Below are 8,515 nucleotides of genomic sequence, written 5' to 3'. Positions count from 1 at the left end.
GTTCGTGGAAATCTTTTACGTTATTTGCAAGAGTGAGTTGCCCCTTCAGTGTTTTCAGTGAACTTTAAGCGTAAATGAAACAATAAATTGAAGGAAATAAAGGTGAAAGCGCTGTTAAATCAAATACATTTTGCATCTCTTGGTCTTGGTAAAAGTTTATTGCTTTATAGCTGTTCGTTGATATCTAGGATTGAAGAGTCAAAAGTTCCAAAAATAATTTAATGGCGTTATCCTTTTAGGGTTTTGAGAAAGGTTGTTCTTGGTTTTGGAAGTTCCGCTTTCATAGTTTCTTGGTAGATCAAGTTACTTGATGTCACTTTTCTTCCTTATTCCTAATACTGAGGTTCTTCCTTAGAAACAATAAAATAAAAGAGTCACTCGTGCAAATCCTCGTAGAAAAACATTGCTTCATCCAGGGGGACTAGACCACGCATGTCTACATGTATTTATGCAGCAACAGAGCAAATTTCTCTCTATCTTTCGAAGGCAGAGATGCATTCATATCATCAAAGACTACGCAAAGAATAGAAGGTAGGTTCACAGTCAAAGTATCAAAACCTTTTCGAGTTTGAAGCATACCTCTTTCTATCGATATGATATTTACATGTTGCTTATGGTATACGGGAAATTTGGAAAAAAACCAAACTTAGTTGTTAGTTGAACAACAAGATGTTAGTTGATTGTTTTTCAATCCGAGTTTCAAGGTACAGCAATCCACCTAATGTGTAAAAAGAAGATTTTATTGTATTTATGTAGAGAAGCGCTAGCGTAGCCCATACAAGGGCATTGAAGATTGTGCTTTATCAGAAGTATCGAGAAATTAGTTCCAAAACTGATCGTTAATATTTAACCGAGGGTGCTTTTTGAGTATGGCCACAAAAAATACCACAGAGACATATTTGTGGTCCAAAAGGCAAAAAGCAAGCAAAAGTCGATGTTTTGTAAATGCCAGTAGAGCCTTGAGTTATTGCCAGTCAATAATCTCTTGATATGCATGGGGAAATGCTTTGCGGTAGAATTTACCGTATATAAACTTTGTACAAATTCATTGAGACAATCAGAGGATGGATTTATATTCAGCAGCTTTTAAAGCTATATCTGTAATCCTACTGAAATCCACGCAAAAGATAGCTTCTCCGATTCAGATTCACGTTCTCGAGTAGGTCGAAGCAGGCCCGTCGGAACCAGGGGGGGGGGGGGTGCTGGGGGATGGGGGCTCGAGTCCCCCAATAATTGTCAAACTGTATTATATTTCCTTGGAAACAGTGTACTGAGTGAGAAGAAATACAATGGACAGCCCCAAAATATGAATTTCGTTCCGACGGCACAGGGTCGAAGGTTCGAGAAATTGCCCAGTCGTCTAGAAGTATTTCACTTTTAGGGCCTTCTTTGAACTTTCCCCCAGGCACACAATTTCACTGCCCAAAAATTAATTTGAATATCCAACACTATGCGCTGTGCTTTTCTACTTTTCATTTGTTTCTCAAAATACTACTTCTCCCACAGAGTCCAGAAATGTTGTCAACCTAGAAACTCTTACTATAAAGCCCAGTTTAGAAATGGACATGATCAGGAAATTAGGGGTATTCAACTAGTCTTGATCCCTTCTACTTTTACAATTCAGTTTTCCGAAATATTTTTTTAAAAAATGTAGCTTCTTCTCTGTTAAGGATATTTTTGAGACAGGTGGAAACTTACATCAATAGATCACAAAGGCGTGTCACAATTTTAATATATAAATTTCAAAAAGTTAGTGAATTAATTTGGGCGCAGCAATATGACGTCATAATATGGGTCAAGGAGTAGAGTACGAAAGTGTGACGTCATCATTGGGCGAGATATGGCTAATGAAGATTTCAAGTTTGCTAACGGATTACTTAGTTATGTTATGAAGTTATGAACCAAGATCAAATTACAGGTTTTCTTTCAGGTTCCGGGATCAAAATTAAAAATTATAGACATAGATTTATATGACGTCATCACATCGGTACTCTACTATTTAGCCTGCGTGCAGACTTTACACCCCGTTGCGCCCTGGCTCTCCTTCGCAACGGAAAGTAAAGTTTGCACGCAGGCTAGGAAGAAGTTACCCTGGGTACCAGACTCACTATGTAAAATAATAGAGAGTCTGGTCTAGTGCGCCCCATTCTCGTTCTGGTGAACTTACTTGAAAGAACTGAAGTCTATTTAACAGACTAGGCCTGTGAAACAAAACTGTCGGATAAATAACAAAGATACTCAGTAGTCAGAGGAGTTTTGGGAAATCTTCAAGCAAATGTATTTTATATAGTTTTGTAAAGTCGACATTATCAATACAGTCTGGTAATAGACTTTTCTGCCTCAAGATTCCAATCAAATCAGGTTTAAAACGCCATTTGTCAGCAAAAAACATGTGCGAAGCATCAAATTAAAGTCAGCACAATGCAGTTATTAAATGTTAATCATTATTAAATTTCGTATGCAACTTAAAATAAGTCTTTTGTAATTTTCCTCATAAATTGTGTGTACTTTCAAAGTCTACTTCCTCACTGTGAAGGCAGCGCGCTTGGACACCGCGGCGGTTAGAATCATCACGTTGGAAGTTCACCACAGCAAATATGGCCAACACGACAAGCGAAGCCCCGTATGCCGGGCGAAATATTAGCCATAACTGATTTACTTGTGTTTGTTGTTGTTTGTTCTCGGCGCCTTGCGGTGTTTCTTATTTACTGCATTTCACTACAAGGCCTGATTCTTTGCAATGAGAGGAACAGCCTGAAATATCAGAGACTTTCCAAAGCCAGTTGGCAATATGGCGAAGGTGTCTCTTCTCTCTACAAACAAGGCTTTCGTTTCAGAACATGCTGTTCTGTGTTTAGTTTCAGAACATGCGGAAAATATTCTTCGAGTACAGTTTTAACAGCATCTTCAAACTCAATCGTTACGGTCGCTAGCATTTATTTATGTTGTGTTCTGTTCAATGTTTTACACCAGAGCTAAGTTTATTGTTTCGCTGTGACCTTTGAACATACAGAAATCTGTACACTCGCTCCTGATTGATTAATATCAGCACACCAGAACGAGAATGGGGCGCACTAGACCAGACTCTCTATTTTATTTTATTATAGTGAGTCTGGTACCCAGGGTAGGAAGAAGTCTGCCGCGTTTTGAATATTGAGCTCATGAATTTTTGTTGCAGTAAATGAGAAATTAGGTCCCCTGAATGATGGCTTCATGTTAAAGATTGAAACGGGGTGCGAATTTTTGGAAGAGCTTTATTGCAATGTCTTTTTTATTTGTCCATTTTTGAACTTTTATTGAATGTCTTGCAAAGCACCAGAAAAAAGGTAGGAAAGTTGCCAAACGGTTATATTAGTCCAAATTAAATTTATGATAATCAATTACACGACTGTTTAAGAATTTACGTCGAACAAAGTACATACACCATTCGAAATTGTCGATTTTGTCTCTGTATTTTGAATCTTTGCCAAATAGAAAGTTTCATTCGGTATTCTAGATTTCCCCTGTTTCTTCCAGTGCTCTTCGTATTAAATCTTTCCTGAAACTCAACCCCCTCGCTTTTCCCAACCTCTTCCCATGTCATTTTTGCACCTGAGAGCGAATTACCGGTTGGAAATTTCATCTTGTGAGGCAACAATGACAGAGTTCAGAATTTTCGCATCACTTTTACAACGAATTGAGAGAATTTACAATAAAAATGGTTCAACTTGGCATCAACTAGTAATTAAATATCTAAAAGTAACTTTGAGCAGGTAAAACTAATGCATTCAGCTCTTTTAGGTTGTGGGGTCCAACAGCAATAATTCTAAAAATATTTTGTGACGTCATCTTTTTGACGAACTCTATTCAGCTCCATAGAAAACTAAGCAAATTATTTTATTATCTGCAATTTTCTATATCTTAATTGCGTTAGTGAAGGAACATTATAACAATATGAAATGTATGCATTTGAAACCAGGGTGATCAAGTCCTATGTGTCACGCAACATGGTATCGACAATGGCTCTTTTGTTTCCGTCTCAGATTCTTCTATTCATCTTTTGAATTCGTATGACGTATTGTGTGTTCTATAACTTGCAAATCTTCAAATCTTCCGAAAGTAAATTTAAAAAATTTCACATATCCTAATAGGTTTTGTCGTAGGAGTTGTTTCCAAGATTGGGCGTCTTTGTTTTGCTGCATACACAAATTTTGCTTTTTGACATAAAGAGTTAAGAAAGGAGCTTGTATATTATAGAGGCTTCTTTGCTAGTTGACCATGGGGCTTTCAAAACTTGAAATTTTCTGACACAGAAAGTCTTGAAATAATATTCGGAACTGTAACGTCATAAATTCTAATGTCAACGTCATGAAACTGTAACGTCATGAATTTTGACCGCATAACCTAAGAAGGAAACAATGAAACAATTCTAATTATTAAGAAACCAGTTAAATACATTGCTTTTTTGAAGGAAAAGTAGCTGTGGGGGAAATCTTTTATTTAAGTAAAGATGATGACTATAAACAAGTATTCAATACATTGGATTTCAGTAGGGTTGGAGTGGAGAGAATTGCCTGTGCTCATGTGGCCATTTCTCAGCTAATTCGTAACACATTAAACAGATTTTGCACATCTAAAAGTTTTCCATCATACTCTTTCAGGTTATGGGATCAAAATTTGAAAATCTAAAAGTATTTTTTTGTGTTAAAGGAGAACAGACACGCAAAAATAAGTTTGGCTAAAACGGTAGTTTGTGACAAGCAAATTCCTGGATCGAAAATTTTTTTTAAATCACAGTTACCGTTTTTGAAATACAGGCGTTTTAAGTTGAGAAACGACAATTGTTCCGACAACTTGAGACTCGAGGCGAAAATCGTCACGAGTGGGCGATCATCTTTGACGTCACAAGTGACATGTTCTCAGCACGTATTGTGTTTCTCTATAGAAACCTTTAACAAAATGCTGCTGCGGACAAATGTTTATTTTGTGCATCTGAAAGGAGCTAATTTTGCATTTTTGACACATAATTGACTTTTTCAATGATTTGGGACTCTGAATCGGAGTTTTATTACACTGATTTCGAAACAAATGGAGAGTTTCAGCCGTCTGAGTTTTTGCTACCAACCAGCGCTGCCGCTTGGGCAGACAGTCGTCCCATGGCTCAACAGTGACGATATTATGAACAAAGAACAGACTGGAAGTACAAACTGATATGGAATTTCTATTAAAAACAGTGCTATTGCTACAATCTAAATGACATCAGGTATCGTAAAAATAGAATTTCATTTCAGATTGAGGCGTCTTTGTCCAGACTGCTTTGTCTGTATGGCCTACTTTGCTGAAATGCCTATGATGCCCTAAACGAAACTGCAAGTTATTAATTGTTAATGTAGCATTCTATGATTGTTTTTCAACGTTTTAAACGCGTTAACCGTATAGTGATATTGAATAGTATTAAAGGCGGGTTTAAAGTCGACTTGTGCGGATTTTATGCCATTTTCACCGGGCGTGAAGGGTTTCGGGAACTGAATGGCAGTCGAAAGATCTGGATTTACGAAATAGGCTTATAGCTCTTAGTCAAAGAACTATATTTCTTAGTCGAAGAAAATGCTGTTTAGCTGTCATAGGAATACCAACTGGCGCATTATATTCTTTTGCAAGCAATTTTGACTTGGGTGGGGGATGGTCTTTTTGCAAGACTAGGTTATTCCCTAGTATCTCAACCTCTGTTAAAATACAATAATCAAGTTCAGTGAAATTATTATTTAGTCAGACTCACAGATCCCATCAACCAAGGTTTTTTCTTGAATTCATATTTCTGCACCCAAAGCAGGTTGCGGGATCGCTTTTACCGCTGTCTCCACTAGATTACGTTTGTCTTTTGGCTATTGCTTCAACCTCCCCCCCCCCTCACCTCCCATGTTGCGATTTTATTTGTAATTGTAAAAATAAAAACTTTGAAGAAAAGGTATCAGTTTTCAAACAAAATCGAATCCTTTTTTCACAAGCTTAGAGGTTATTTCAATGTTTCAAAGCATGCTGGTTCGAAGATATCGTCGCATGAAAATAAATTTTATGTGGATATTAGCGTCTTAGCAGACATGTAGCTAGGATTTTCTAGCTTCTATATACTTATAAATGAAATGCCTGACAATTTTTTGTCTTTTCACCGCGGACTATTCTCAATAAAACACGAAACTTTCACCGTTGCGGTGAAAGCCTTTACAACGGCATTGTTAACATGCCACTTGTGACGTCAACCGATAATTTTAACAACTCCTGGCGATAATCTTGTTTCCGCTTCGGGAAATTCCCGAGTCCTGGCTGTGATGTATTTGACGGATAAAAGTGCAAATATCAGAAAAACGGCGAATCTAAGAAGAAAAATTTCCAGATTTGAAGTCAGCGACAAATTTTGCATCGAATAAGCCAAAGTTATTTTTGCGTGTCAGTAGATATGCCCGCGATAACTATTGAGGCTCTTTGGTGGTCGACCACTATTCTCGTTGGTATTCAGCTGAGTTTCGCTGAATTGAGCAAGCTTAATTCAATGTTTTGTTTTGTAACCCGATGCAAGGATACAATTGCATTGGTAAACAGATAAACACATTTAAGCCAAATCGTCGCCATGGGCATTTATCTTTATGATTCCAAATTCTTTTCTTTTTAATTTCACCATTCCAAAAGTATATGGTCTTTATAATCTAAACGATAATGCAAACTTGTGTAGCTAGACGTACAAGCATGATTAAAACAACTTTATAAGAGTAAAACTGAAATTAAAAAATGAACGGTAAAAGTCTGATAGAATGACAACAAAACGTACATTAAAAGTGGGATCAACCTCTGTTGGGCTTGTTAACACCACTCTGGAACCCAGTGTAGATTCGCTAACTTAAATTGTCGCACGCAGAAGGAGCACCCGAATTATATTTTGGTAGATGATTTTACGTCATGTCACTTTTCCTTTTGTCTTGTAAATATGCTTAAATTTTCAAGTGCTATTTGACATAATGATGCAAGTAGAAACACAAAGTAATGACATAGGAGCTTCTCCAGTCGCAGTTGCAACTCACTCGACTACTTACGAAAAAGGCTAGTCAAACCCCTAAACAGAAAAGAGCCATCTCTAGGTTACTCTAGTTGCAAAATGATTATCTTGAAAATACAAGGCCATTTATCACACTGAGGCTAATTCATGACCTATACAATAAATACCATAATTTGAGAAAATACACCTGCTGGAAGCGGGTTTTCAACATTACTGTAAACATTTTTGCTTCACATAACTTAAATTTTGTCATTGTTGCTCCCTATTTGAAATATGGGCGTATCCTACCAGTAGAAGGGCGTTTTACAAGAATAAAAAGGGCGTGGTCTGTAAGATAACTAATTTTTCAACCCATCCAAGACAGTTTACTTGCGGGCGCTGCAACTGAAGACAGTATTTTTGCAGTATTTTAAGTTTCGGTAAACGTTTTCGATACAATATTTGGTTTTCTCTTGCTAAAAGCAAAACTATTAACGGAATCAGATTAAACTATACACCATTCGATGCACAAATAATTGGAAAATATTGTAAAATGATACTTTCCAGGCAAATTTATTGCTTGAATGAGTGTACTACCTTCAAAAGCTATTTTGTACCCTTGCATTTAAGGTAACAAAATCTGATTTATATCAGCAGAAAGCGCAGATTCTTAGCTATCATTATGTGTCTCAGATTTTTCAAAGTCCTCCTCCCCTCGAAACTATATCCTGTCAAAAACTGACAAATAATTCTTCCTCCCTCTAATAGCTGTATTTGGCTATAAAAGCCAGACCAGAGCAAATACAAATAGTTTGAGACACTATTTGTTTACCCGACATCTGTCCTGGCCGTGTGCAAAGTTTGAGCCATTCTAATGTTCCTTGGGTACAAAATAGCTTTTTCGTACCTGTATGTAGAGGAATTGTAGGTCCGGAGAAAACGGGATTTTACTGATCGCACTTGCAAGATACACTCGTAAACCACAGTGTAGTCAGGGTCAAGTCATTCGAAGCTTTAAGATCAATAAGCCTGTTTAAATAAACACGGCCGTACATTGGATACATGAATGTGCTTTGCGATATTGTAAAACAGACATGATACCACAACCGCAAAGCAACGATAATCGGCTTAAAGCCTGATTAACACGAGACGAATTTTTTCGTGCGAAGCGAATTTTTCGCCGCAAATGCGCGAAAAATATGCGCAGAAGTAGAGATTAGAAAATTCGCAGCGAATTCGCAGTAGAAAGCATTTCTACTTTTTCGCTGCGAAATTTTTCGCCTTATAAAAAAACCAATCAGAACAACATTTGAAGACACCTGACTTCTGTTTTGGTTTCAGATGGCCTACGTCTTTCCGCATTCTTTTTCTCAAACACCCTCGCCTTTAAAACGTCAATAAGATAGATTGGTAATTATTCATTCCCTGTTCCTCTTACACAATCCATGTAAGTGGATTCATATCAGATTATTATACAAATATTTGAATTTCAAATTGACGAAAACT

The 8,515-nt window shown here is 37.1% G+C and overlaps 1 protein-coding gene across 2 annotated transcripts in view; it reads left to right on the top strand.

Annotated features, from left to right (window-relative positions):
* Positions 1-362: 362 nt before the first annotated feature.
* LOC135695356 (uncharacterized) overlaps positions 363-8,515 on the top strand; it is a 31,985-nt gene continuing 23,832 nt past the window's right edge. Inside the window, exon 1 of one of the 2 annotated variants that reach the window (XM_089110523.1) lies at positions 363-531. The gene's annotated coding sequence lies outside the window, so the exon portion shown is untranslated. Of the gene's footprint in view, positions 532-3,241; positions 5,243-8,515 lie in introns of those variants that run through there. The other variant, XM_089110524.1, reaches the window with a different exon arrangement.

Source organism: Rhopilema esculentum, chromosome 2, assembly GCF_057945365.1.
Source record: "Rhopilema esculentum isolate cy_ngs chromosome 2, ASM5794536v1, whole genome shotgun sequence".
In the NCBI taxonomy this organism is placed as follows: domain Eukaryota; kingdom Metazoa; phylum Cnidaria; class Scyphozoa; order Rhizostomeae; family Rhizostomatidae; genus Rhopilema; species Rhopilema esculentum.
Note: the sequence above shows the minus strand (reverse complement) of the source record. Positions and strands in the feature narration are given on the sequence as shown.